Source organism: Rhinolophus hipposideros, assembly GCF_964194185.1.
Source record: "Rhinolophus hipposideros genome assembly, chromosome: 15".
NCBI classification, from domain to species: Eukaryota; Metazoa; Chordata; class Mammalia; order Chiroptera; family Rhinolophidae; genus Rhinolophus; species Rhinolophus hipposideros.
In genome coordinates this window covers 6,069,651-6,092,665 of record NC_138061.1, presented here as the reverse complement: position 1 = coordinate 6,092,665, position 23,015 = coordinate 6,069,651, and the positions used below count along the sequence as shown (strand labels likewise).

The 23,015-nt window shown below is 46.9% G+C and overlaps 1 protein-coding gene across 2 annotated transcripts in view; it reads right to left on the bottom strand.

Moving 5' to 3' along the window:
• The window catches only part of FAM53B (family with sequence similarity 53 member B), a 112,287-nt gene extending 93,012 nt beyond the window's left edge, over positions 1–19,275 (bottom strand). Inside the window, exon 1 of one of the 2 annotated variants that reach the window (XM_081074257.1) lies at positions 19,060–19,275. The gene's annotated coding sequence lies outside the window, so the exon portion shown is untranslated. Of the gene's footprint in view, positions 1–10,607; positions 10,740–19,059 lie in introns of those variants that run through there. The other variant, XM_081074256.1, reaches the window with a different exon arrangement.
• Positions 19,276–23,015: the final 3,740 nt, after the last annotated feature.

Here is a 23,015-nt window from a genome sequence, read left to right as displayed (position 1 = left end):
GGTGACCCGGGCAGAACATTCTCGCGTGTTTGTGTCAGCAACTGCCCCGCCCTTTGAGAACCTGGTGAGAACACGCTATGACAGAGCCCAAAGGGCACCGGAGCGCCTTTCCAATCAGACCAACATGGTTACTCGTTTTTTCCTTTAAGGGGGGAAAAAAGGTGGTTTTACACGGAATCGGACTTTTTTCAACTCATGCGATGCCAAAAAGTTTTGTTCATTTTGATTCTTTAGTCCCAGTGCAAGCACAGGCAAGAAACGCTGGAAGTTCTTGGGAATCCCAAGTGCCCCCCCTGAAAGCAAGAGCTTCGACTGAAAATAAACAAAGACCAACATCCCTCTGGCCAAGTAGATGGCACTTGATGAAAATTCCGTGTGTCGGGAAGTAGCCCTCCAAGGAGGTGACTCCAAGGTCAGAATGACTAGGCCGCTAGGCGGTTTCCCCAGAAGGTGGCCCCTGGAGAGGACGGCTGGAGAGGCCTGTTCTGCTCTTCTCCTCCTGCTTCCTCAGCAGTATTCAAATGCTGACCGACCAGCTGCTACCCTCTGCAGCCCTCGCCCTGCCCTGGTGTGTCGCCTCTACCCTAGGTCAGTCTGTGGTCTCCCCGTCGTCCACTCCAACCCTGCTCTGCACTGCCGCTCCCCAAAAGCTGCGCCTTCAAAACTGCAGCATCAGCATGGGGTTCCCTAGCCTCTGGCTTAAGTCCAGGCTCCTACCCTTGAACCCACTGCCATCTGACCACGACCAGCTTAGCTCCCAGCCCATCAACCTCTTCAGCCAGCTGAAGTCCCCAAGTCCCCCAGAGGTGGTGTCATGCTGCACACGCCACTCTCTGGGAGGGATCACCTCCTCCTCCCCGTTCCTCACCTGTCTAAACTGCCACTCACTCTCCGAGATTCAGGAAGCCTGCTCTTCCTTCCCCTTCGGCTCAGTGGGACTGACCCTCCTGTGCCTCCCCCCATAGAGCTGCGGTCTCACCAGTACCCTGGGCCCAATACCTCTGCTACCTTCATTACCCGGGGCCGGGCACACAGTAGGAACAGAATAAAAACAACTGCAGTCTGTCCCTGACACAAGCCTGTGTGCTCCTTACAGACGGGGACTTCCTGGGCTGACACACACAGGAGGTGTTTACTGGACACTGACTGAACTGAATTGTGCCTGGGGACCACCAGCAGGCGGAGTGTCCTGTGGTCGTCACAGAAACAGGGCCATATCTGAAGAGGCAGAGAGGACACGGCAGGTGAGTGCTGTCCCATCCAGAGACCGGAGGCAGCCAGGTGCGCTGCTTACCCCCTCAGACAGCCCCTCAGTCAAAGCTTCATGATGTCCAAGAAGAGGGTCTGTATCGAGGCCACCCAAGCCCAGCTACCTTGGTGGCTCCTCTGCAGGGGGCTCTCTAAGATCAGCCCCAAGCACCTGTGCCAGCCTCCAAAGGGAGGGGGCTGCTGCAGCCGGAGTCGGGGCCCCTGCCAGAACTTGGCAATGATACTGAGTTCTCACACCTCATCGGGCTGCGCCAAGAGAAGCCCGGCGACCCCTAGGGAGGCTACAGGCCCCTCTCTCTGTCATCCCAGAGGTCAAGGGCCCCTTTCAAAAGCTTTGATGAGCTCCTGCTCCTGGAAAGACCGCTGGTCACGTTCAGGTGGCAGAGGGGTCCAGAGGCAGCTGGACTCACACCCCAGGGAGCAGCGAGAGGCGGCCAGGCTGGGGGCGAACGCCCCAGTTGCAACCACAGAACCTGCACCAAGAGAACGCGGACTGCAGTGAACGGCAGCCTACCAGGGTGGAAGCAAATGAAGACATCAGCTGCAAGGAATCCGCAAAGGTAGTAAATGGACCTCCCACTGGCGGTCCAGACAGGTGTGCGGCCACTGAGGCGCCCGGAGATTCACTCACACAAGTTGGTGAGAGCACAGCCAACATTTTGAGGCCGCTTCATGCCACTTAACCTGCATTTTATTCTCTATGTTTAGGACCAAATTAAATCACTTTTGGTAAACAGAGATTTTGTTTCCTAAAGAGAAAGCTTAAAAGATTTCAGCAGTCTTAACTTTTGTGGAGAGACACATTGCAAACTGAATTGTAACACATGCTTTCCCGTCTTCCTCCAAAAAAAAACTCCTAAGTCATCTGAGAACCGGGAATGCTAGGTTGGGGAAGGCTCTATCTGTGCCAGTCTGACACACCTCGCCGAGCCCAGCTCAGACTTACGTCCCTTCTAGCTCTGTCCTTCGTCCTGCTGCCCACTGGGGCCACAAGGACAATCACCCTTGTCCTCCCAGCAGCACACGCTGCTGCCCCAGGCTGCACGAGACGCTCACTAATGTTCGCTGGACGCAAAGTGTCCCACCCATGGTGTTTCACCCCGTGCCCCAAACCATGGGCTGGGTGCTGTCAGCATGGCCAGAGTCCAGGCCAGGAGACTGTCACCCGCCCAAGGGCAAGTGGTCAGCAAGAGGCAGACGTGGGATTTGAACCCCGGCTCTGATTTCAGAACTTACTGCTATGCTTGCCTTCAATGGTGCAGACTGGGTGGCACCTACACTCTGCCCAAAGTTCTCCCCTTGTCAGCACGCAGCCTGCCCGGACCTCACGGCAACATGTCTGCCATCGGGTCAGACCTGCGTCTCCTACCTCACGTCTTTCCTCATGGCACCACACCTTTCACGGGGGTTCTCACACCGACCCTTAACCAGTCCTCCTAAAAACACTGGGAGCCAGGGCCAGCAAGATGAGAAACCCAAGGCCAAGAGGGTCATACAGCAAATGAGGTGCAGCCAGTGGGCAGCAGTGTGCCCACCACCTGCCATCTGGGGAATGCAGTGGCCTTCACACGGGAGGGGTGCTTGCCGGGCCGGCCCCAGGACCCTGCCAGAGGGCACCCCCTGCCTTCCACACCCCCCCTGGAGTCTCACAACCACAGACACCCCTGGCCCCTGGCCGCTCTCCTCACCCAGAGCGTGGAGGTGGCCGGCTACAGAGGACGCTGTCTTTCCACCTCCAAACAGGCAGAGGCCACTTGCAGCCAGCAGATGGAACCTCCCTCCGCTCCCAGGCGCCTGGCCAACGGGAATGCCAGAGCAAGGGGAATTCCAGGCGTGGACGAGGCCTCTCCCAGCTGGGCCTTGTCCGTCAGGGCACTTCATCCAAAGGGCAGCTGAGAGCGGTGCTGGCCTCCCCAGGGGGTAGGACCAACAAGCAGCAGCACTAGGACCCACAGGGGCCACCATCTCCTCTACCCAGGGCACTGGTCGACTGCCGGGACACAGAAAGGCCCACGGCAGGCCCTGCTCTCCAGGAGCCTGCGGGCCCACCCAGCAGGCTCTGCCACATGGCCACTCAAGCCCCCCCTGGGAGTAGCAGCACAGTGCCCAGTCAGTCATCGCCAGGGGCTGCCCCTGGGAGACGCACCCTGCTCAGAGCAGGAACTGCGCCTCCTTTGCAGTGGGGCAGGCACTGGATAGAGAGGAAGCATGGTGTGCAGACCTGTATGGCCACACGAGGCCACCAGCCTGAACGAGCGGGAGTCCCTCTGTCCCTTTCACCTGGGGCGAGTCATTCTCCAGAGTGGCAGTGTTTCCAGCAATAGATGGAGCTAATCCCTCAGCCACAGACTGTGCTGAGGGTTAAATCATCTAAGGGAGTCCAGTGCCTGGCTCCAGGAGGGACACTCAGCAGGTGCCCAGCCAATGCCTGCTAAACTAATGCAGGAGTAAGACGCCTCTCTCCCCACCTCATTAGGCCCAAACCCAACTCAGGAGAAGAGAAAGAGCCTATTTACCCACCGCCACCAACACGCAGAAGACCAGATGGACACACCTTTGCCAAAGCGACCAAAACCCTTTCATCAAGCTCAAGGTTTCAGGAAAGTCCATCAGGACTCAATTTCCACGCACTAGGGCTTGAGTGGGCCTGCACGGTCAGCAACCTAAGGGATCCCTGCTGAGCAGGCATTGAGGAGGAGGTAAAACATAGGACGGACTGTCCAAGTCGACCAGGAGCCACGGGTGGCACGTTCCAGCAGGCTGAAGGACCGCGTGCTGGGGGTCTGTGCTGTGGCACCCGTCCTGCAAGCAAGAGCGGGTCTCCAAGTCTCACAGGAGAGCAGGCACCCAGGAGACACAGCTTCCCGCCCCTCTGGGCACCTGGGAAAGTCCCGTACCTACGGGGGTCAGATTGCTCTTCCGGAAGATTATACCGGCAGCCTAGAGAAGTTCTTGCTCTCCACAGCCCCTGGGCATTCTGAACAGAACTCAATGGAGTGTAACCCCGAGTGTGTCCGCAAGAGGACAGGTACAGTCAGGAGGCTGAAGGTGTGAGTCACTGCCAACAGAGGCAACGAGAAAAGGACCGACTGCTCACTGAGCATCACCAAGACGTGCCCTAGACCCAAAGTGCACCTTCCCTCCGCGAGCCACACAGGAATACACGTGCCAAACCTCCACAAGGGACAAGAAGCCGAAGACCAGCAGGACAGCAGGGACACAAGAGCTTGCATGATGAGAACTACCGTGAGGCAACAGGCTGAAGAAAAGCGGCCCTCTTGGTTCTGGGAAGAAGGCGGCTCAGAGGGCCTGTACCGGTTTTGTGCCGGGAGGTGCACCCGAGACCTGGCCCAGCAGGCCCAGCAGAAGAAGCAGCAATTACCTGGATGACGTCTGCAGCAGGCACCTCACCCACGAGTGGGCACCTTTCAGATCCCCCTTCGTGAGACGCGGCTGCAGCGGAACATCACAAGAGGCTTATCCCACTCCTGAACAGGACGCGAGGTGTGCATGGGGTCTACTCCAGCCCTACTTCCTCAGTCTTGTATGCACAACAGAATCAACTCAGACACTTTAAAAATACAACGCTGAGTCCTACCCCTTCTCTCTCAGATTCTCATGTAATTGGCCCTGGATGCAGCCTGGGCATCCAGAGTTTTCTTTTAAACCTCCCCAGGTGATCCTAAGGTGCAGCCAACACTGAGAACCACTGCTCTAGATTCTAGAAACTCAGCACAAAGGGGGCCTAGCCCTGTCCCACAAACTCTGTAGGGACAGAAAGAGCAGCAGAGCCAGCCAGGCAGGCCTTGCTGGAGATGGGTACCCTCACCCCACCCCCACACACAAATGAGGATGAACCTCTGAAGAGCCATCTGTCTGAGACAGAATGCAGGGCCCCTGCCCGGCTCTGGCTGGGGCCTACCAAGTTCCCACACGCTGGACGATGTACAATTGCGTTTCGTTATATGATTACTTTAGTCCTGTAAACAAAACGTGATATTGTACAAACCTGGGGTGGCAAGCATCACAAAATGATTTACTTTGAGACATCTGAATTACAAATGCAAAAAAAAAAAAAAAAATGCTGGAAATCCTTTTTAACAATCTCTTTGAATGGGAAATGGAATCTGAATAAACGGTGAAGCTTCTAGTGGGCTGCCAGATTTATTTCCCGTTTCCCCCAGAAGGTCACTGGGAATAATTATATTTTCTTGTGAATCTGTCTTTTGTAAGGATGAAGCAAAACATTTCAGTCTTCCCAATCCAGGCTCTGCCTTCGGTCCTATGGTAGATACCTAGAGTCCAATCACTGTTTTAAAAGAAAGTAACGCTGTACGAAAGGGAGGGGCAAGGCAAAGAGGCAGTTAAATTTCTTAAGTTTCCCTGTGATGTTAACAAGACTAAACAAAATTTACGTTCCGAGATAAAACAGAACCTGTGCCTCTGTCTTATGGACATACCGACTGAGAGCAAGGAGGACACAGGCCCTTAAGCCAGAGAGACCTGGACAGGCAGATGAGCTTCTCGACCTTGCAAGCTGTGTGGCCTGGAGCCAGTTACTTGGCCTCCCTGAGCCTCAGTTTTCTTCAGCTGTCCCTACAGGATTGCTCTCAGAATTCGACAGTGCATCCAAAGCTCCAGGGTGGGTCTCCAACTACCAGTGGGCACTGCTGTTATTCTTTGACCAATCCGCACCCGTATCTGCTAAATGCTGCTGCACCCAATTTTTCGCCATCCTGAGTCTTGGGAATTTGGGAACCACTTTACACCAGCGCGGGAGGAGAATCTGTTTCTTTGTTTCATGGGAGAAAAGAAAAAGAGCGAGAGCAGTCAGGAGTTGGCCTGGCCCTGCATCCTGGGGTCAAAGGGGTGTTTACCAAAATGATTTGCTTTCACCTCCCCAGAGTGGTCCCGTGGAAAAAGTCCCTCCAGGGACGACAGATGCCCAAGGGGGCTATTTCCGCGATATTCCTGCGCGGTCTGGCCAAGCTGCCCCCATCCCCCCTGCAAAAGGCAGATTCCCGCGCAGCCCCCACAGCAGGAGTGAAGGAGAACCATTAAAGAAGCGGGGGTGCCTGTCACACTTCTCCGAAACCCCTGACGTGATGTGAAATTCTACAAGGTAGACCCTTTGAAATGCAAAATCTTCCTGAGTCCTTCAAATGTGTTTTTATTTTCTCGGGTTCCTAAGGCTGCTTTCAGACCCACCCATCAGCATTTCCCCTCTCAATCAACCCACATTTAACAAAAAAAGAAGAGGAAAAAGAAGGAGGAGGAGGAGAAGGAGACTGCAGCAAAGTTGTCTCGGTTTTTTTGAAAAAGCTCAAGTATCTCCAGTCGCTACAAGGGAAAAAAAAAAATCTTGTCCTCAGCTCCAGCCTCCTTGCATCCCCTCCTCCAAGACACCCTGAAGCCAAGTTTCCTCTGGAAGATTCCCTCCCATCCCAACCCGCAAGGCACTCACTAACTCGACCACTGCTCCGGGTCTGCAAGAACTTTCTTGACACAAGAATCCGATGCCCTCTGACCTGAGTCCGGGAAGGTTAAGAGAGGCACCATCTACACCACAACCCGCACTTTTCGAGGCCCCAACCTTGATCCAAAATTGTGTGCACAGGAGGTTTGGATTAAACATCAAAGAAGAAGTCACCTTAACGCAAAGTTGTTTGGCAAAGAAAATTACTTCACCCTAAGAAGAACCCTAGGGGACGCTAAATTGCTTTCGAATATAGACTTTTCAGTGGCGAGGTGATTAATCATATTAATGTAAACTGCGCTAAAACAAAACTTTTCTAAGCAAGTCTCTGGGCACATCAGCGTATCTGAGCCTCTGGGTTTGTTTCCAAAGTTCACATCCCGGCACGCAATGCAACTGCTGCTGATGGGTCAGCTCTTACAGTGCAGTCCCCGACCTTGGGCCGTAATAAAGGTGACTCAGCCGTGTAGAAAGAACCCTCATAAAGTTAGGCAGGAAACACACACAGAAATTAATTGGACAAGGGGAGTCAATGATTTTGGAAAGTGTATTCATTGGGCAAGTTTAAACAGCAACTCTCCCTCGACGATCAGATGTTTCACAAAGCAGTTGAGGGAGAACAGTCAACATTCCTGCCGGCACCCAAGTCCCTCGGCCAGGCCCAGCTTTGTGGGGTGGAGGCCAGGGCAGCAGCTGGACGAGGCGCGGAGAGTGGAGCCCAGCAGAGTAAAACTGTGCTGAGCCCCGCCAGACCCAGCCATGTGCTTGGTGTTGGCAACAAACCGGTTCTTTCAAGGGAGGAAGAGTCTGACAAAAAGGACAGCTGCAGCAAAGCGAGAAGCCAAGAGGCAAAAACCTCGAAAAAGCCCTGGGTTTGGGATTCTCCCCTTAAGTTAAAAAAAAAAAAAAAAAGTCACCTTTGGGGTTTGCGAGGGCTAATGTATTAAAGTGTCCCCCTTGCTGGATCAATTAAAGAGAGCCCCTCCACATCTGGTTTCCATCTATACAAGACTGAAACTTGTATTATCAGCATATTACATAACAAATGATGCCTGCAGGTTGCTTTTATTACACACCAGAGAGGTGTGTGCGGTGGTGGTAATGATGGGGGTGGTGTTGATCTGAGTATTTGCTTATTTCAGCCTCTTTTTTTTTTTTTTAAGGACAAGAACAAAAAGTTTTCCGCACAGTATGCAGTTCAAAAAAGTCACACTGCACAGATAAAAACATCAGTGAACAACCCGACAGGAGGGCCACCAGTCAGTCCCCAGAACCCCCTACATCCAGCAGTGGGCGAGAAGGGAGTGCTTTTTCAAAGAGCAATGCGAAGAGAAGCCAAATTGCTCCGAGGCGTCCCCTGCTGCCAGCTCCCAGATTTCACACAAGGCTCCCTCCTCTCCAGCCTCCTGCAGGGGAAGAGAGCTGGCTGGCCTTTTCTGTGCTTGGATCACCGGTCGGGGCCTGCTCTCCGAGCCCACTTACAGGACACCCAGCCCACCGAGCTTCTACAGAACTGGGGAGATGGAAAGGCTGGGGGAGAGTAAAAGAAGCAACAGGAGACAGAGAAAGACTAGAAGGTGTGGACAGAAAGAGCCTAAGGAATAATAACAGGGTTGCCCATAAAATACCAATTAAGTGTAGCCACCATGATAACAATAAGGTATCCCCAAAAGAACTTTATGGACTTCCAAAATGCTACTTACATGTGACATATCCTAAGTTGAAAACGGAAGGGAGAAGGGAGAAGTGACTAAAAACATTACGTATCAAAACAGTGGCATACTCTATTTGTCCTGCCAGCCTTAGAACATTCAAGTCCACTTCTGTAGCAATGGTACTGCTCGCTTTTATTTACAACTTGCCTTCCTTCCACGTTAAAATGACTGCACGTCAATATCACATTCTGGGGGGGGGGGGGAATAAGAAGTCCTTGGCAAAATTATCCAAACCAGTCTGAAAACCACCTTGTTCTTTGGATGGCGCATTTGGAAGAAAAACACAGACCTGCCCCAAGCCGCCTTCATTTTCTAGACTGGAACAGTGCCCTGAGAGCTGGGTCAGCAGGCTGCTGGGTCTGCAGGATGACTGGCAGCATCCAGACCCTAGCCAAGGCCAGGGTCAAGGGCTACCACTCCTGAACTTAAGACCCAAATCTTCTCCCACTAACATGGGCCTCTCAACTGGGACAAGCAGCTATTTTCTGTTTACCTAGCTGTCTACAGCTAAGGGGTGGGCGGGGGGAACCTACAGATCTGCAATTCAGTATCAAAACTGTAGCTGAGATAAAGTTACTGTTAAGTAGATAAATTAAAATGAAACTAAAACCTGGCCGAGTCAGGAATAGTAAATTTCGCCCAGTGGGCTAACTCGATTCCTCCCCACGTCCTCCAACCCAGAGGCATCTTTTAACCTGGAGTCCGGGATCCGGAGCAGGGGGATCCTCCTCCCAGCCGGTGGGAACTGCTGGGAACACATATGCTCGTGTGTCATTTGGAAGTCTGCTAATATGTTGTAAGCAGCACAAGACGCTTGCCTGGCTTCCCAGGCCAATAAACAATGCCATTCCAACTCCTGCAGCAGTCAATAGAAAACAGTCCCGAGTCTCCACCATCCAACAATTCAACAAACATTTGTTCCTGTTGAACAACCGTCAGCCTGGCTCCATCTGCACCCGCTCAGGCAAGGCGAGCCCGGTGGTGGTGGCGGCGGCGGCGGCGACGACGACGGCACGAATGCCCTGCCCGGGGTCCCGGCCGCGAATGTAGCCGGGGGCCACTTGTCCAACACCAGCGAGTCCGGAGTGTGGGCTGTAACGTCTGAAAGACTCGGAGTGTGGCCTATAGGAGGCAGAATCCCATTCATCAAATGCTGCAAAGAGCTGTTCTTTGTTCACCATCGTTCGAAGTACAGTACGTGTTAATGAACCCGGCGGTCAGATGGAGGGAGCGCGGCTTCAGGGGGCGTCCGGGGGCGAGGGACCCCAGCCAGGCGGCTCACGCAACTCACCGGTGCTCCGCTGCCCTGTCCCGCGCCACAAGCATTGTTCCCAAAGTCTGCGGGCGGGGGTGGGGAGCTTGGGGGTGCCCAAGAAGCCCCGTGGGGCAACGCAAACCGAGGGCCCTCCCCACGCTCTGGGTAACCTCGCGTCCTCCGTCCCCGCCCCACCGAGTGAAACCCGGGGAGAGGAAGAAGACTCCCACGGGTTTGCAAATCAAGTCCTGGCAGAAATGTGACTCGACCCGTGTGCCCGTGCCGGACGGCCCTTCTCGCCATGTGCCAAGGCGGCGGCGGCGCCGGCGCCCCCACTCCGTGAGCCCCCACCGCGGCCACCCCGCAGGCTCCGCCCGCCGGGGACGGAAAGCCCCCTCACCCGCACCGTGAGCGCCCCGGCCGGTCCAGCGGCCGTGGAACCCGCCGCCGCGCGTCCGCATCCCGGGGGTGGCGGACGCAAACTTCCGCGAACAAAAGAGTTGTGCAAACGATGCGGGAACTTCGGGGCGCGAGGGGCCGCCCGGGTCCGGGGGCTCGGCGCCTTCGCCGCGGCCGCGAGCCGGGGCTCAAGCTGAGACGCGTCGAGGGGACACCCCCGGCGCAGCCGCCCCGGGAAGCGCAGACTTCTCCGCAGGGGCCAGGCTGGCTCGTCCCCGGGCTGCGCTGACAAGTCTCACGCCGGCACCAGGGGCGACACTCAGACCCCGAGACACCACCTGACCCAACGCAAAGCACGGCGGAAAGCAGGGCAACCCGCAGCATAAAAGATACAAATACGGAGCACAGCCGCAAGCCCCCCGCACACGCGAGCAGGGCTCCCTCCTGCCCGCGCCGGGCGCACCCGGCGCCGCCGCCCGGCCCCGGTCCTTACTGTGCGCGGGGGGCGCCCCGGTCGCCGCCGGCGCTCGCTCGCCCAGTCGTCCCCGCCGTCCGCCGCGCGCACGCTCTCCTGCCGGCGCCGAGCGCTTTGTACCGAGCGGCTCCCCGGGAGGAGGAAATCGACTTGTCACTTCCTGAACTGTTTGCAACTCGTCCCTTTAACCCGCCCCGGCCAGGCCGCCCGCCACCGCCACCGCCGCGGGGCCGCCCGACCGTGGCCGCTGCTCGCGGGGACCGGCGCGGTGCGGGCGGCGTCGCGGGCCCGGCGCTCGGCGCGGCGGCGGCGGCGTGCAGAGCCGGGCGGCGTGCGGCGGGCGAGTGTGCAGTGCGCGTGGCCGCCGGTGGGCGGGGAGTGGGGGGGTCGCGGCGCGCCGCCGCCGGGGCCACAGGGCGTCCTGCGAGCCGAGCCGCGCGCCGCTCGCCGCGCTCGCGCCTGCGAGGCCCCGGGTCGCGGGAAGTGGCCCCGGGCCCCTGACGCGCCGCCGCGGCCGCCACCGCGCTGCCCGGGCCCTGGGCCAGGAGCCCCGCGGGCGTCGCCCCCCGCCCCCTGCACGAGCCGGGACGAAAACCCCGGGCCGCGTGGACTTCAGACGTCCAGCTTCCGGGTTGTTGGGGTTTTTTTGAGGTTTTAAAGAAACGTTCATTTCAGTGGCTGGGCGGCAGGGGAGGGGGTATCGTGTTAGTGTTGTCACACTTTGGGTAAAGAAAGCGCTAGTTTCCTAACTCGGGGTGCTGATCGAAATAAAGGAATGTATACTTCAGAAGCCACATCCAAAATCTATGCAACTGGTGAAGGAAGGATTTGTGGTTGCTAAGCAGAGGCAGAGCATGTTTAGTTCTGTAACTTAGGATGTTGACTTAAGTTCAGGAATGTAACCCTGATAGAATAAGCAGAGTATTTTCATTGTGCGGCTCACCTGGGGGAGGGGCTTGTTTTCCTTGTGAAGTGAAGCCCTAGATTTCCCATTACTCCTTCCTATTGGTGTTTGTTATTTTGTTGACCTTGTATCCAAAAAGAGAATTTTAAGGAGAAGGGCGTTTTTTTTTGTTTTTTAAAGAACTCCCTATGCCTGTTGGTGTTCTCCTTTGCCAAAAAAACAAAACACCTCATTACTTTACATGGATTGTGTCTGCGCCATTTGAATGGTTCTATTCATAAATCAGGAAACTTTTGCTGTTGCTTCTAGGAACATTTAATTGGTTTTAATCCAATGTTTCAATCCCAGTATCAAACATAAATGAACAATTAACTTTTTGAGCTTGTGTGCACTTAGGAAGCTATTATATTTCATGGCTATTGCTGAAATATTTCAGTTTCTCATCACACTGGACTCATTCTTTTTCAGAAAACCATGAGCTAACATCTCCTTTCACACTAACTACAGCTCACTCCAGTGATTTCTGCAAGATTAGGATGGACAACAATCAGAAGGATGTCTATTCATTCAAGCAGATGATGTGGGATGCAGTCAATTCATCCTAAGAAAGCCAACATGAGTTAATATGCAGAATACTAAGATATTGACATCTTTATCCATAAACATTGCTTTAAAAATATATGTCAAGGGCCAATTTTGAAAGGAGCGAGAACCAAGTCTTCCTAGGTCGAACAAAGAAAGGCACAAGGGATAACACGAGATGCTGCTACGTTTCTCTAATGCAGTCTTATCACAGTGTCACCTCAGCCTTTGAGAGCTTTAAGGATATAGTTTAATTTACTTTTTATTAGGAGGCCTAGAGTGACTCCTGCTGGCAAACATTCAGTTTATTCCTGCAATTACTAGTTCATAGGGTCAACTTAAAAAACAAAATGCAGGGGTCCTGAGCCTGGAAACAATTATTGCAACCATTATTCTTGTTGCTTTCAGGATGATTTTAGGCTCACAAAATTCCAAGGATTGTGGTTATGGCAAGATCCTTTACTGTAAAAAGCCTTTCTAACCTAAAGCAGCCTGTTTTTCTGGTTCTGAGACTTTCTTGAGAGTGCACAGAACTAAAATACCTGCTTAAGGAGATGTGCCACTAACCAATGAACAGCTATTTCTCATTTACTTAATTTAAATCTCCAAGGGCTAAAAATATATACATTAAGGCCTGTGTCACTTAACCTTCTATACTGTAGGCTCTTCCCACATTATGTAGTAAGTCCTATAGATATAAAACCACCCCACTCTTTAGGGCTATACTACATAGTTCTTTATTATAAAAAATCCTATCCAAAAGGTTGTATAATAGAGTTTTGCCTAATTCAGAAGAGTAAATATAAACTCAGTTGAACTCTGGATTTTAAACAATGTAAGCGGCAATTGGGGGAAAGGGAGGGAGTAAGCTGTCTACCTTCGTTCACTCAGAAAGGTCAAAACCAAATCAAAACCAGATTTACAACACAACCAGAGACACCTAAACACAAATTCATAGGCCAAGTTAGGAATAAATCCATAAGTAACCCAAAAACAATCACTTGTAACTTTTCCATTATTATCGACCAAAAGTAATCTGGTTAAGCCACAGAGCACCCTGGGAAATATAAAATGTAGGGATTACATACTGTCTCACCCCAAGACCAATATATGAAACCCAGGGATAAAACAGCAATACTGGCTCTCCAGGCTCCCCTCAAAACAGAACTACCAAATGGCGGAATGCATGTGTGTTATGGTGTGCGTCCTGTGTCCACTGAAAACCACTTGGGAGATTCAAACACTGTCATTCCACATAAAGCGCTCCCCCATTCCAAGTTTAAAGCTCTGAAGCAACAGGAGACAAAAAGGGTGTATTTTATTAAAAAAGGGTGTAACCAACTATAACTTGTATCAACAAGCTAATAAAAGTATTCACCTAAGCACATTTGTGCAGAGGAGGTAAAGCTTGGGTTTTGATATGCACTGAGGAGTGTCCTAGGTAGTTAGTGGGTGTTTTATTCTTGTGCCTTTAGAACATGATAAATGTGATATTCAAACAGGGAGCTAAGCTTTGAAGTTTGATTAAGGACCAGTCAATGTGTTCAGTTTTTCCCACCAAATCTATCTGCGCCTACGCTTTTAAAAAGAGCTCACTACTAAAAAATGATAAACTAGTTTGTCTCTGAGAATAACATTATTCTTTTTAGACTAACGAAGTGAGTGAAACCAACACCAAACGTGTTACACACTGACCCCAACAGCAGTATGCAGATGTGTGTGTATTAACTCCTTTATTCAGCCTCCAAAAGCCACTGCCTCTTTGTCACAACTGTTGTATTAAAAGCCAGTCATTCACATTTCACACCATCCTTTCTACATCTGAAAAGATCTTTTCTAGAAACAGAACCTTTTAAAATTTCTTATAATAGATGATGGAAAGACAGACATCACCAAATCCACCTGAAGCATTTTCAAAGAGATTGGCTACTGAAAACAAGTTAGCAAAATACACTTCTTTGGAAAATATGGAAAATTTGGGTTATATATGGAAGCCAAAACTCTGAATTTACTATGGAGGCAATTTTCTTATGCGGATCTTATTTTAAAAAAATAAATAAGTTCTGTAATTGTTCCCACATCTATGATCCAGTTACAACTAACAGCCCTACCTACATAAGCATGTTATGACACACTAATCCTTGTTTTTCTCCTTTCTCTTTTTATCTCGTATTCTGAAACCTTTCCACTGATGAAAATGAGGTATAGCTCTGTTATACAGTTATGCAGATACACCCCCTATCTAGACACACACGTTTTACAAGAGGTACTTCGGTTCCTGCAGACAAAGTTACTTTTTGATTCAATAACTAAATAAAACAAATTTATTTTCATTGAAAAATAACCGCAGCAGTAAATTTAACGATACCAATCTAACTCCTTTGATAGGAAGCGAGAGTTGAAAGCAGCCTGAAAGGGAATGCCTATTGAAATCAGCGCATGTGAATCTGCATGGCTTTGTGACCCAACGTCTAGCACCAGGGAGGTACGAAGCAGGCCAGCTGGGAGGGTATTGTGCACCACACAGTGTGCGTTAGGAGCTATGGCCCGAGCACAAACCCTGGTTTCCCAGTTGGCAGGTGCTGAAAACACAGCAAATGTCACGCTTGCAACTCACTGCATGGAAGAGCTCTGAGTAAGGTAAGCTAAAAAGAACAGAGCAACAGTTAAAACTGAGTTCAATTTACTATTGCTTTTTTATTTTTTTGCAAAGTTAATAGTAGCTCTCAGTGTTAGGTGCTATAAGGAAGCACAAGCCATGAAAAAACAGACATTGAAAAGTTCGTGCATGATAAATAAGCCAAAATAAATATAATGAAGGCTTTTCACTATCTACATTCAAAGTTACTGGGATATGTAAAACTTATAAAGATTATTTCACTATTTTAATACTAAGATTCAAAAGCGTAATTAGTTCCTGGCCTTTCCCTGATTTATTTATGATCTTGGCTGCAGTAGACTCCAATTAATTCCCGAAACCACGGTTACTCACCCATAATCTAGTCTGCCTCAGTTACTCCACCAAAAACGTAACTAAAACCAAGTTATAATATTTTCATATTGCTATATGTTGAATTTAATCTAGAAAAATATTTCAATAGCACACCCAGACTAAATGTTTATTACCTTCAAATGGAAGCAATTTCAATTTTTTCCTTAAAATATTCTTTAGAGGAATTCAGATTTAGTATTTGAGATACAAGCCCAAAATTTAACTTAACTTTTCTCTTCTGTCAACTATCTGCCATATAAGTCACTGCCTCAAGAAAAATCTATTTTTAACTCCTCCCTAGCGATATGCTCAAAGCGACTGCTATCCTGCCTATCCCTATAAAAATGAAACCAAGTGAATTTCATTTTCATTAGGTAGTGAGGAGACTGTTACACTAGATACAGTTTATGATTTCAGAGTTTAAATACCCACTCTGGAGGCTGAACCTTTTGGATTTGAAATATCAAGAAAAAAAATTAGTCTCTGGCTCCAATGGATAGAATATCCTGGGAGCAGTAGGAAAAGAACATTTGCCCTACATATTATATTAGCCTGTGAATTTCTTAACTCTCCTCGCAGTTTGTCAACCTTCAATATTAACCAAAAGCAAAGATGTTTTGTTTTATCCTATCCATTACTGTTTATAAGAGGGAGTAGCCTTGCCTATTTTGTGTGTGCAAACACTGCAGCTGACAGGAAACAGAAAAGAATTAATATAAGTGAGAAGTTGGCTTGCTATTTTAAATTCTACTTTACAATTGAACTTTCACAAGGAACAAAAAACAAACAAACAAAAAACCCAAAACTGTTCAAAACCAGGTTATTCAACCATCACACTGATAAATTATCTAATTCAAAGTAGTGAAGCTTTGATTATGTTCTGTTCTACAGATACACATATCATCTTGACCTCATCTCCGTAGAACTTTTTAAAAATGGTTGAGACTTCAGCTCTCTGAGGCTAGTTAACTAGAGAAAGTGACATTCGTCTGGGCAGCGTTTCTAGTCATACTAAGCACTCCAGGAACTGATGTATTATTCACTTAACCACCAATAAAAAGGTTAAATAAACAAATCTGAAAACTAAATGTTTTCTAGACTAGCATAAACAAGTGATTCACTGTACTTTACATACTATACTGTCAGTTCCAGCATAAACTAAATTTGAATCAGATAAACTATTACTCAACATCAAACTTTAAAATGCCATTGTTAATGGCACTTACCTCAACTCAGAGCAAGAAAATAAAAGTGACTCACTGATCAAAATCAAACCTAGGCGATGCAAGGTGAAAATCAATGATAAAATCTTAGCCCACTGCTTCCTAAGAGCGCAGTAAAAGACCCAAATCCAATTCACAACTTTCATCAAACCTGCTGCTGGCCCTTTGGGGGACATGTATTCAGGTCCCTTGTTGGATGTTACTGGAAACAACGCCTTGGCACTCAGACTTAAGGAAGGAAGGTGGACCACAGCCGTGGCATTTGTTTCCAATTCAAATGCATTCACCTTACCATTTTCCTCATCACACCTATATTTAGTACTAAATAATTAGCACTTACACAGACAATGATCGTGAAAGTGAGGGGGATCTTAGAGTCTGCTGAAACACATCATAAAGGGCATTTCATGAAAATCTGGCGTTATGATTTCTGGTCCTCATTTCTTAACTAAATCAAAAGGTGCTTCAGCACGAGCCCTATCTAAAGCCTAAGGAAGAAGGAGATACACAGCATGAATTTTAAGGACATTCTGAAAGACCCCCGTACTCCAGACTTTCCCTCTTACTTACTTACTGAGCACTCCTCCTCTCCTCACTCATCTATTCACTCCTGGAATATAAATGCCTTACCATGAAACTGAGTGCATTAACTTGGTGGCACTGAGGGTTCAAATCCTGAACAATTCAATGTATTAGCTCCAATGGGAAGAAGGGTCTTTGGAGAAAAGAATATTTATTTGGCATTGGTGTGTGCTAGGAATCATGCTAAGCTGCTTTACATTTATTTTTCTCATTTAATATTCACAACCCTATTGTGTAGATTCTACACAATTGCCTCTTTCTCTACTACATCAAACTGCTTCACAGAAACGTACTGAAGGGAAACCAATCTTAAATGTCTACTACACATTCGGGACTTTGCTAGCCCCTTTAACACGCTTCAATGTCACTGAGAAGGTAAGCAGGTGTAGGACAGAGTGACCGTAGCCCAGAGGTATAAGGCATAAGAAGGGCAGACGGTGCACTATGCTCAAGCATGGGTCTCTGTGGAGCATGAGAAGGGAGGAGCCCCAAAGCGCCGGAACCTGACAGTGGAAAATTAGGTCATCTGTGAATGTGTAGTCTGTGTGTGTTTGGGGTCCAGCAGAATCCAATTAGGGCAATCCTTCGGATTATGACAATTGTGCCTAGGCCCAATGTAGCTCTCAATCTTTCTACACGTAAAATAGAAGTGGACTAAACAATTAGAGTAAATTTCTGAGTTTCTTGGATAGAACATCTCTATAGTCAAATGAATACAAACTGAATTACTGAATACGTATCAGAGACAATCAACATTCAAATCGAAAGTTTACCAATGGATGCGCAGACATTTTTAGATTGAAACATGTTCATGTGATTGCTCCAAATGTTTTATTATATGCACATATATTTGTTCACATAGATATATACCTTGGTTTAAAAGAACCAAAAAGTAACCTAACAGATGGCATCCACCTAATGGAGTATTTACACTCCCCATATATAGTGAAAACCTATTTTGTAGGCCTTTCTGTAAACCTTAGATTGATTTTAGTGGTTGTCAGGGACTGAATGTGTCCTCCCCAAATTCATATGCTGAAGCCCTAACTCCCAGTGTGATAATACATGAAGATGGGGCCTTTGGGAGGGAATTAGGGTTAGAGGAGCTCATGAGGGTGGGGCCCCCAAGATGGGACTCGTGCCCTTGTAAGAAGAGACACCAGAGAAGCCTGCTGCAGCCACTCACTGTCTCCCCCACACTCGCACAGAGGTCACGTGAACCACACAAAGAGGGAGATGGCAGCCACCTACAAGCCTAGAGAAGAGGCCTCAAGATGAAACCAACCTTGCTGGCACCTTGATCTTGGAATTCTCAGTCTCCAGACTGCAAAATAAATTTCCATTGTCTAAGCCACCAAGTCTATGGCAGCCCAAGCTGACTAATACAGGGGTAGAGAACAATTTAAATACCGCCTACTGTGCTTGCCTTAGCACCACATACACTACATATCGCCTACTGAATACCCTGTTTTAGAGGAAAAAAAGGAAAGCGCAGAAAGTGAATTGCCTAGGTTCCAACCACTTTTTTCTCCAAAATTTAGTATTTAAAAAGTATCATTTCTTTTATATTTATTCTATTAACAGATTTTAAACACAAGCTATCTGTTATTATAAAATAAAAAGCAGCAAAATAAATTTTAAGTTCAGAAAATAATCTGATATTGCATTTGTTTAAAATTAAATCAATCAAATGGACTTTATAACAAAATGATCTCTCTTTCTTCTGGTTATATAAAGTCTTTATCACCCAGAGATTTCCAGAGGACACCTCAGCTCACTAAATGAACAAACCTTTGGAAAAGGCAAGCTTATTTCACAGTGAGGTCCAGTGTGTGGAATTCCCCTCATACTTTAATCCAGTTAATTACTTTTTCATTAAGATAATAACCACAACTGGCAATTCCAACTACAAAGTCCTATGGAATTCTGTCCTATCTCTTGAACAAACTATACTATCAATGATTTGACCCAACTGGCTCTCTTGACAGAATCAAAGCTTTCCTTCTAGACTTGTTAGGGTTTCCAGAGGGAATAAACAACTCTTGTGTGCCCTGCTTAAGACTGCTTCTCAAAAATCAACAAATATTATTCTCATTCAAAACAACAGCATAAAAGCAGTTTCACTGAAGCACAAAAGGATTTCAAAGGTTCTATTAATAAATAACACAACATGTAGTTGTCACTCACAATTTCAGGCCTTTCTTCCGAAACTTGCATACAGCTCTTTAATTCAGCCCAGTTTATTTTATTAAATACCATATTATGATTTTCCCCATTCAGATTCCAACTAGGCTTCGTGTTGAGGACATGGAAGGAAAACCTAATTATTGCTGCTTCAGTGCATCTAAATTTATTTCATTACCAAAGTCAACAGAGTAGGGCTAGATACTGCCGCAGAAAGGCAGCCAGATCCGGAATGTAAACTGCTTTCCTCTAGGCTCCCCCTCCCACTTCACCCCTCCAAGTCCCAGGGTTGGAAATCATCCTAATGTTTTTCATCCTCACATTTTTTTAGCCAGGATGTACTAAAATTAGATGGGAACAAAGGACTGACATTTTCATATCAGAGGAGGGGTTAGGAGGAAAATGTGAACTGGCAGCACACACGCTCGTCTACATTTAGCCTCCTCCTCCTGACGGCTCCCTCATCTTTGCAGCGGTAGGAAAGGCCAGAGCAGGGGAACTACGACATCCCAACTGCGCTCCTGTTCCCTATAAGCACTGATACTAATAAACTGCTTCACAGTAAGTATGCTAATGAGGAGTGATAAGTACAGTTCATGGTCCCCTTTTTCAACCAGAGTTTTCCCAGTTTTTTCTAAGCTCCTCAGATAATACCCAGGATATGCTAACTGACGGCTCATGTGTAAATTTTTAGGTATTTGGGAAAACAAACAGATTCGCTATGCTTAAAAAGCTCCTGGCTAGCATGCACAATAAAGATCACTAATATAGTTACGCAGTCACAATACATATTTTAAAATATAACAGAAGAATTTATCATTTCTTCAGGATGGGCCACGTGAAAAATGAAAAAAAGTAGATTTTGGTTTTTTCACATCTTCCTCTAATACACTAGGCAAGTAATTTGCAAATATTTTAAGGCAAAGTATCCTGGTTGCCTTTCTTACAACGGTATCAGCATGACAAAAGTACATTCTGCCAGCTTCCACATTCTAGTTTTTGAAGTTCTTCTCCATAAAAGCAGGATACTGATACATTCATGTCTTGGGAAGTATACCTATCTTTTTAATTTGCTTTCCCTGGGCCTAAACTACAGGTCCACACAGTGACAGCTCAAAATTCAGTCAAAGAAGCCCTTTTAATGATTAGTCTAACGCATTGTGTTAGAAAGGTTTTTAAAACTCAGTAAGTACCGACTCAAGCTCTCTTGTTTTCTGGTTACTGGAGCCCATCTTGACATCTAAGCTGGAAACGAAGGATCTTTCAACAACACCCCAGGAATTTTGCTAAGGTCATATTCAGTCATTCATTAGGCTTCTTACCCTTGCTTTTCAGAGTTCCATTGTAGAGCTGATTTTATTCAGCATTTATGTAGCCTGTGGGCTTGGGTATTTGTCTGCTTAATGTTGAGTTTCATTTCTATGCCCCTAACATAGGAATCCATCAATTGACCAAAGAATTTCAAACTATTCTTTTACTTTTCTAACAAATTGCATGGTGTGTATGAAGAATAAATTAGCATTAATTTTCTTGAATTAACTCTTAATAAAACATGCTCATGTGCTCCCCCTTCTTCTAAGGACATCTCTGTTTCCTGCCTAACCAAGAGAAATGACCAGGGTTGCCTAATTTTTTTCCCACTATGCAATTGTCCTTCAACCTGCCATGTTCCTCGTCTCCCACTGTCGAGCTCTAGGTAACAGGCAGTCTCCTTCCAGTGAAGTGTACGAGACAAGATGCCTTTCAGCGCCCATCAACATCCCCCCCACACAATTAGCTAAAGAGGTCACTCCTGCAGAACACAAGACCCTTGGGCTCGTGTTCTCAAAGCAGAAGGCTGTCTCTGGCTCACAGTGCCAAAAACAGGAACTCAAACCCAGGCCTCCCCACAGCAGTAGAATGCTGGCCTGGAGAGCAAGTGATTTTTCACATTTGTGTATTTTTTCACTGTAGGCTATTGGACACACACACACACACACACACACAAATATATAAAGTAAAATTATTTAAGAGAACATGAATCAAAGTCCATTAACAGAAGCAGGGATACTCTATTTCTTTGCATGTCAATTTAAGAAAAATTATTTCAAAGCCATATAAAACTTAATTACTAATATAGGGTCCTTAAAAATGAAGGTTTCTATTATGTGCCGGATGAATGTGAATGAAGGTCAATATGTAGTACTGCATTACAGTATCATAGAAATTTAAAAATAAATAAATGAATGGAAACACTTTATTCATACAAAGACTGAAAGTCTTTTGTATATGTTTACCTCCTTCCTTCCCCCCAAATAAATGGAAAATTACATGCTTATCACAGATGAAGAAAAAAGGCAAATTCACTGCTATTACAATGGGGGGAAAAAAATCACTCAAGGACAGTTTGTGCTTATTTTTAAATGGCTTGAGTCAAGCTGCCAAGAGTAGTATCAGGTTTGATTCTTATGTGCATGAATGCCAGTCCCAAAAAGCAACTCTAACTTGTGCACCTGGCATAAAACAAAATGTTCTGAAAACTTTCTATTTCTTAATTGGTGTAACCCGCCCATTCAGGCCTCAAATCCCTTTGGACTTGCATACGCACTTCCTACACACAGAAGTGGCCCTGTTATGCAGTAATAACATCATAATGAAAAGCAACAATTCTGTGCGGGCTCCACAGAGAAATCTCGTTTGCATTTCAAACAAGTTTCCTCAAAATAAGAGTGTCTTTTGATGAAATAAAATTACAATTCCAACTTCTTACCCAGAGAGAACAGCATTCACTACATAACTACTGCTCTCTTTTGTAACTGCGTACTTTTTTTCAGTTACCCACATATTCATGATTTAACAAAACTAAGTTTAACAATAATGTATTTATGACTTGCTTTAGTTACTTGGGGACATTTACTGACCTGGTTTTTAAAGCATAGTATTATTTGAAAATACTAATTTACTGTTAGCATATTTGGACCTTCCATTTGTTCTGATTTCAACCTGAGAGGCTGGCTTCCAGCAGGATTAAACTGATAAGGAGATGACAGCCCCCTTTTCCTAACCTTATAAACAGCTCCACAATTCCTAAAAAAAAAAAAAAAAAAAATCATTCATCTTTGCAAATGGATCAAACATACCCCCGTGATAGTGACTCAAGGAGCTTTTCAACAAAGGCCCATTCCAAGCTCTTACGGAATCAAACCCAGTGTCTCAGTCTGGTTGCCCAGAAAGCCCGTTTTGTTCAATCAGTGCTTTAAAACAGCAAATACTTAAAATTCTAAAAAAGTGCTTACATACTATTATCATATTTAAATTCAAGGACTATTAATATGAAAAAACAACAAAGACCAGATCTCAATAGGTTATAAAACTATTCCTATGTTTTTATGGCGTAAGATCCCATGTCTAGTTTGTAAAATCAACAGTGTTTTTAAAAGTTTAATTACATACATTTTAATTTCTCACTTTTTACACGTTAAAAATTAAATCTTTTCAAAAAAAGTCGTTTGTTTTGAAAGTTTTTGTACACGTCTTCTGTTATCTTGTGCAGGTGGTAATCTTAATGATTGATTAATGATGACCTAAATGAAATCCCCTCCCTCCCCTTACTCCAGGGCAAAAATGAAAACAAGGATGTCATGCTGCACTTACTCATTACTGGGGTGACATTTGCCAAACAAACAAAAATTCTGTTCGTTCTGTAACCCAACAGGCCTAAACGTTGAAGCTCGTCAAAAATTATATCACTTTTTAAAAAACTCATACTGTGATTCCAATATTAAAATATTAGCCCAAATACAAATCAACATTAAATATTAATATACCTTATCTTTTCAAAAACGTTAAGCAGCTATTTTTACTACTAATTAGCCCCCACCTAGAACATTTTTGTCCCCATATCCCTCAGGGCTCGTGTGTGAGTATGTATGTGTGTGTGTGTGTGTGTGTGTATATATATATATATATATATATATATA